The sequence below is a fragment of the Maylandia zebra genome, linkage group LG8 (genome assembly GCF_041146795.1).
Source record: "Maylandia zebra isolate NMK-2024a linkage group LG8, Mzebra_GT3a, whole genome shotgun sequence".
Taxonomy (NCBI): Eukaryota; Metazoa; Chordata; class Actinopteri; order Cichliformes; family Cichlidae; genus Maylandia; species Maylandia zebra.
Window position 1 is genome coordinate 26,215,438 of NC_135174.1, and position 8,041 is coordinate 26,223,478.

Sequence of the window (8,041 nt, forward strand, 5' to 3'; positions counted from 1 at the left end):
TTACAAACTTAATAAACTTGTCAGCGTCGTGTAGGAAAAGAGCTGCCTATCATAGTACAGCCTCTATAACATATGCAATAAGTCTTATTAATGTGTACCAGGAAAGTGCAACTCCAGTTCCAGAAAAGAGTCAAATGCAATAAATTGCACATCTCATAAACCAATAAGTAGTGCCATTCTTGTCTGACATAGCTGCTGAAAACCAAATGTTTTCAGTTGGTGAAAGATCTGGACTGCAGGCAGGTCAGTTCAGCACCGGGACTCTTCTGTGAAGCTATGCTGTTGGAAATCTATTATACATTTTAGGATTTTCTTGCTGAAATATGCAAGGTCCTCCCCGAAAAAGACATTGCCTAGATGGGAGGATATGTTGCTCTAAAACCTGAATTTACCTTTCAGCATTGCCTGCAATGCCGCTCAGCCTTTCCAAATGTGCAAGCTGGCATTTCCATCACACCTGCATATCATCAGACATGCTTTTGAATTGAGTGCTGATAACAAGCTAAATAGTCCCTCTCCTCTTTAGTGCATTGGATCTCCATGTTTTCCAAAAAGATTTTGGTTTATCTGACCACAGTATCGTTTCCTGCTTTGCCCCAGTGCATTTTAAAGGAGCTTTGGTGTTGAGAAAACAGCAATGTTCACATATGGCTTCTTCTTTTCACTCTGGAAACCTGCATTTGTGGATAGAATGACAGACTGCGTCCATAGAAAATAATTTCTGAAAGTGTCCATGAGCCCATGCTCTGATTTCCATAGTGTGCTTAGTGAGCATCCCATATTGATTTTTGGCCTTACACCCTGTACACAGACCTTTCTACAGATTCTCTGAATAGTTTGATATTTGTTTATATGTAGGGGAGACCGGGGATAGTTGTAACATTTTTGACATTTCTGTCTGTAGCTTGGAGCTCTTTTAAGGTAGTGGATTCAAAATGTAATGCAAAGTATTTACATGTCTCTGCTATTAAATAGTGCAGCTATTTTCTCTGCAGCACAATTACCCATTGCATGGTATGCTCTCAAACACAAAGAGTGAAATGTTACAATTAACCCCATAGTCTGGGTTAGTTGTAACATACCCCGGGGTGAGATGTAACACAATGAAATAAGGGTACTGACAAAATCTTAAGATGTAATCTATTTTATTCAACACCTGAATGCACTTATAAACATTTATGTAGCTATTTGTGTGTTTGTGAGTGTGTGTAGGAGTGTGTGACAGAGTGCAGAAATATAGATTTTGAACATACTGTAACAAAAACTTTTCACCAACTGAATTTTTCAATAATTTTGGTTGGCCTTCATTGAGTCTTCATTGGCTCGGTGGGGATTATAACCGACAACTCTTGCCACATTTGAACATAATAATTAACCTGAAAAAATGTAGCTGTGCACCAGCTTCATCAAATGAACTGTATGTGTTTCTGTCAAGTTTTTAATCACCATCAGAATCACAGTGGTGACAGATGTATGGCTGTCCTGGAGTGCAGGCCTCATGAGCCCACAGTGCACAGGTCAGGCACTTAACCCAAGCTTCTTTTGGCTTTGAGTTATTGAAGTTTTCCATGCACACAATACAGAAATTCTCAGCAGCATCTGAGGAATCTGTGTTGTCCTGTTCAGTGTTATTCATTTTCTGATTTTTCTTTCGTGATGTGGAAAGCTTGGATTGTTTTAGGTTTGTGGGAGTGGATTTGCCTTGTTTCTGGCACAGCCTCTTCTTTGGAAAACTTATTTTCCTGCTTCTCTGGTCTGCTTCAAGGGCCATCTTAACTGGTGTATCAGTGAGTATTGCTGTTTGTTTCCTTTTTCTTCCCGTTGAAGGGGTTTTTCTAGGTCCAGCTTTTGGTAAGGGTCGCACATCTTCTGGGTTAAAGCCCAAGGAGGTCTGTGGGTTTTCATCACAGCCTGATGAGGGAGCAGCTTGGAGGTCAGTTGGGAGACTGGAGATGTGAGCATCTGGAGGAGTGGTCATGTCGTCAGCTGTAGGACTGGTGAGATGAGCAGCAATAGGAGCGGACTGTTGGTCAGCTGGAGAAATGTCCATATGGACTGCTGGAGAAGGACGATCTGTGACCTGTGATGGAGCAAAGTCACTGTCCTCAAATATGTTTGGATTGTATGGCCAAATTCCACAGCACTGGAATCCAGCCTGTATATTCTTTGGTGTAGCTGCTGCTGGAAGTGCCGTCCTGACAAGACCTGGTATTTCATATATTGTTATGGTCTTTCCTGGATTCATTCTCATCCAGGAATCACTTGCACTGTTCACCATCTTTTTCAGTGGGCCATAAACACTCCTGTCAAGTGGTTGGAGTTTGTGACTGCAGTGAGGGGGAAATGTGAGCATCACAATTCCATTGCTCTTGCAGAAGTCAATGGCTGCAATTGACAGGTGTGAACTGTGGTTATCCATGAGAAGAATCACTTTTCTTTCATTGCTGACCTTGGTGTGGTTTGCAAAGTGCTTTAAAAAGATGAGGAACTCTGTTTCTTGCATCCATCCTGACTTATTTCCACTGCCAATACTTCCTACTGGCCCATCTCTGACAAAGTGGTCTGCATAACGTATGCGTGGGAACACAAACATTGGAGGAATTGTGTTGCCAATGGCATTAACTGCACATGCAAGGGTGACCAGTGAACCTCTCTCTGCCGATGTCATTGCACCAACTTGTTTAGTGCCACGTTTTGCAATCACTCTGTCCGGGGTTTGCACAGTTGTTATGCCAGTCTCATCAATATGTCATTTGCTGTTAAGGTGTGTCTCTTTAGCACTTCATCAAATTTTTTGAAAAACATTGCTACATTGTGTTGATTAAAACTGGTGGCCCGTGCCAGACTTGTAGCCTCAGCACTTCTAATGGACAAAGTTGGGTTTCGTTTCATGTAGGCTGAGAACCAGTCTGGTCCAGCCCTTGAGAATTTGTCCCATGACTTTGGATATTTGCATCCATGTTTCACTGCAAGCTGATATGCCAGTTCTTTTACCTGTAATTTTAATCACGAAATATGTTAGTATTTCTGATATACTATATTTTAAATTGCTACCATTACAAATTTCTAACTTTCCCTTGTCTTATCCTTTATTGCTTCCTATCTGCTTACCTCACGTGGACATAGTCCATAAAATGCATCTGCAGCTCTCATCAGGTATTCTGTTAATTCCTTCTCTTGTTCATCAGTGAAGACCTTCTTTCCACTATGGTATCCTACACGTGGGAGTTCCATTGATCCCTGCTCTTCCACCTTCTTCCTCTCTTTACAAAATCGGTGCAAAGTGACATGGCAAATGCCATACAATTTTGCCACAGATCTGGTGGACTTTCCCTGATTTCTAACATCATTTGATGCTCTCTCCAAAATACTGAGAGGCACCCCTCGGTCAGTCTGTCTTTTCCATGACCTAGGCATACTGTAATTCAAAGAAAACAAAAAAATATGAGTTAAAGTAATAGTGGGGTAAGTTGTAACATTTGCATGGTTGTTACAACTAACCCAGGCTGTTGCTGTTACAACTGACCCAGACTCCTATAGCCACGATCTAGCTCGCATTACAGCTAACACCTAAAACATTAGCACTAAAGACATGCACAGAATATATCCCCATAGACATACAAATAACATAATTTAAGTTTGATGAGTTTAACTGCAAAGCAGTTAGTGCTATTAGAAAATGAAATAAAGTCAAAAAACTTACTTTTTGGCATACAAATTAGTTTCTTTCTTCTAAAATTGTCTGTGTTTGTCGAAGGGTGCTGATTTTTCACCAGTGATAGAAGAACTGAATTGCGCATGTACAGAGTGAATCACATGATTTGAAACTTAGCCCTGATTGGAGAAATTAGAAGTGTTACAACTGACCCACGTTACAACTATCCCCGGTCTCCCCTACTGTAGATGTTAATATGTTCAAATTCTTCTGACAAATACTGCCTCTCTATGCTCTTTTTATACCCAGTAATATCACTGACCCGTCTCTGAATAACTTGATTATTTGCAAATGTACCTACAGCTGTTTCTTTTTAATGTTACTTACTTTTCCGGTCCTCTGTTGGCCCAGTCACAAATTCTTATGGTCATGTCCGTCTTTTATTTACCGTCTGTGCTATTTGACCAATAATATTTTCCAAACACATCTCTCTGCTGATTTTCTTTGAATCAAAATACCTTTGCTTGATCCTCAGTTTTACCTCTTCAGACTATTTGAATGGTACAACGTGTTTTCTGGCACACTGCTCAGAACTCCAAGGAAACCCGAATGAGAAGCACTGATGGTTCTAAATCATCACAAAAAACTAAAAAGTTGTCTAATTTCAGATTTTTAAACATTTGCTCATAAATGTTCTAAATGACAACAAATTCATGTCAAGTAAATTTTTATCGTAGGTAAACAATAATCTCGTACTCATCTCTCCATGCGATGACAACACATGCAGAGATGCTTGAAACTGCTTGAAAATAGAGTTGAAATGAAATGAATGCCACGGCTCAGCCTGTACAGTGGGTTTGATTTGTGAACTCTGTGTCAGGCATGCCTTGCCCACCCACATCGGCACAATGTCAAGACCAGATATTTATGGCTGAGGGGGTTAAGCACCCAAAACAAAGCTGACTTAGAACAATGAAGGAAGAAAAATAAATGACACAGTCATTCTAGAGTCAATATTATTTCAAAGCTCCAATGAAGGTTCAGTTTTGGACAGATGTGGCTCAAATACTGTAGGAAGTGGATGTTAATGACAAGTATAGGAGTTTGACATAGTGAACATTTTGGTCATGAGTTAGAGCAACATGAAGCCTCCTTGGGTTTCAGGTGGGGGGAGGGTGGGCCTTTCCAGTGCAGATTGAGCGGGAGCAAACTGTAAACTATATCTGTGGTGTCCGCTCGTAAGTGTTATACCTGCTTTAAGGGTTTCAGTGCGATTAAGATAAATTAAATCTCATTTGAACACATGAAAAGGGAGAAAGAGTCATCCATATGTTTGCATGTTAATCCCATCCCGAACTCATGAGAAGAACTACAATAGCCGTTGATATTTTTAGCATGGGGCGATCGTGGCTCAAGAGTTGGGCGTTCGCCTTGTAATCGGAAGGTTGCCGGTTCGAGCCCCGGCTTGGACAGTCTCGGTCGTTGTGTCCTTGGGCAAGACACTTCACCCGTTGCCTACTGGTGGTGGTCAGAGGGCCCGGTGGCGCCAGTGTCCGGCAGCCTCGCCTCTGTCAGTGCGCCCCAGGGTGGCTGTGGCTACAATGTAGCTTACCATCACCAGTGTGTGAATTGGTGGATGACTGGATATGTAAAGCGCTTTGGGGTCCTTAGGGACTAGAAAAGCGCTATATAAATACAGGCCATTTACCATATGGTTAAAGTAGATGACGTCTTGCGGCTCTCTGAGTAATTACCTCGTTGAATTACCTGTAAAACCTTTTCATATGTCATATGTGAAATATGTCATATGTGAAATATCGATCTAGCTACTCACTGGTTAGTGAAGTCTTATCAAAAAGACTTGAGCTGAGGAGTATTTCCATTACCATCTTGTTATTTTAAAGACAGATGTGCCGAGTAAGGAGTGCAGCAAAGCAACCACAGCTTACAGCATACACTACTTTACTGTCTCTTTTAGTCTCAATTGAATCACAACATACAAATCGAACATTATGCTGTATTAAATAAGATTAAGGCCATGACACCATTAGCATAATATTTAATGTGATATTTAATGAAGACAGCAGGAGGATCATTTTCCCATAGATTCCTATGAGATTGCATTCTTTTTGCAAACAGTGTAGTCATCCACTGCTGGTCATTAGGAAGAATGCAAGTTTAAGGCACTCCAGGCTGGTCTTTACGCCTTAAAGTTACTTCTGTCTTTCTCAAAGTGTGATTTAGGCCCGACTGTAAAGCAAAGTAATAACAGAAAACCACGAGTAGAAAGTGAACACTGCTTCCACATGGGGCACAAATTTAAAACAAATTTTTGAATTAAAGCCATGTTAAATTTGCTGCATATTCTTGATAGCTGGCCTTGATATTGCCTGTTTTGGGCTTAAAATTGACAATTTGTAAATTTAGGAACCACTGGGAATGGAATAATTCTTTCCTTTAGGTTTGGTATGAACACCTGTTGGTTATTCTGCTCTTACAGAATGGCAAACTCTATGTAGGAAAGCGATGGGGGTGGATGGATGCGTCAACAAAATATTGAACTTTGTCTTGGAAGATCACTGTTCTGCTTTCTTATTTCTAATCTTAATGAAGTGGTTCTGAAGGTTCTCTGACTGTAAGCCTGCAACGGCCGCATGGAGGAGCAGAAGTAACCCAACACTGATATGTCATCATCTTTTAAGTGGCTACGGAAAACATGTTGTTATCATTCTGGAGCTTCATGATTCATTTTCGGCTTGATTTATCAGATATGCGCTGTCATTTTTGGTTTCTCTTGGGGCAATAACACATTTGTTTACATGATGATTGCACTACTGTTCTCACTAACCATGTTTTTCTGATGTTCAGCGAAGAGCATTTATGGTATAGAGAGTTTTCTACAACTTTTTCACCAAAACAACTACGTGCTGTGGTTGAAAACAGCACAATGAGCGGTGAACCTGACTAGCAAAGCTTAACAAGGACCTGAAACTCATTATGGAGTGCCATAATGGAGCTGAAAAGTCTGTGTAGGCTCATTTACAAGCAACACCTTTCGCAGTGTCATATTGTTTTTCACATTGTCATTCATTAAGTTTTTGTCTGCCTTAATCTAACCAAACCATGCACGGTTAAACAACACTGTAAATTGGAGAAAAATACCTATATTTACATATCAGTGCCCCCAAGTGTGACATTTTATTTTGTTTCTTTAAAGCCGTTCTTGGCAACATAATCCAGGGTTTGATTAGGTTTAGAAAAACCTAATTGGTAGAAAAATTCAAACAGAAATGTCTTGGACATTTACAAGATTTTAAAAAGATTGTAAATCATCTGAAAATGTGGATAATACTGGGGCCTTTAACGTGAGCCACTGTGTCATTAATTACAGGCCAAATCAAACATCTCACTTTCATATTTCAGTTATATTTCAAAGCACAGCGAATTATTTCATGCTGTAATTCCAGCTATCTCATAATCATCACCTTCCTTTAATGAAGACATCTGATGATGTGCCCGTCTATCACCTCTAAATTTGTCAACCCACAGAAGCCGTGGACAAGTTAACCACACTTGCTTTTACTGCATTCTTTTGAAGTCATCAAGATTTTACTTCAGTTTCCAGTTACCGCATAGCTCTGAGTACGAGCGCGGTTATAATTCACTATTTATAACTCCTTCTCACCCACTTTTATCCACTGGCTTACGTTCAGGTATCGGTGGAAAGTTTAGAATCCGGCAGAAAAGGCTGATATTGTACGGGCTCCACCAGGATTACAAACACTTTATCCTGCTCGCAATATATTCCAAGTTATGCTCCTGTGCACATGAGCACATGAGGGCCACCTGACCTGCTCTTAACAGAAAATGAAAGCTGATTTGTGCCACAGAAGGTGATGGCCTGAGGCTCTAACCGGAAGCAAGAAGAGGATAGAAGAGGAAGTGGTGACTCCAGGGGTGAACGAGATGGGTGGAGGTGGAGGTGTGTGTGTGTGTGTGTGTGGGGAGGGGTGCCGCTCACACTGTGGCCCTCTCACCACCCGTGTCAACACTGATGACTTCAGCGTGCGCCCTTGTGAGCTCACCTTGCTAGGAGAGACGCAGGAAGTGGGATTAGAGTAGTGACAGCGTCGATGGGGATAACTGTGTCATACCTGCACTGGAGGGGGGTTTCATCTATTAATGTGTGTGCATGTGTATGGTCACACACATGCAGCTGTTAATACCCCAGGGTTATCTCTTTCATCTGTGTTTATAAAGCAGATCCCCTGTGCAGGCCGGGCTCGCTGACCAGTGACACACAAACACTAAGAGGTCTTATTTAATAGAAGAGCCTGCTGCTGTGTGACAGCCAGCTTCCTGTTTCATCCAGCTTTGGAAGCAAAT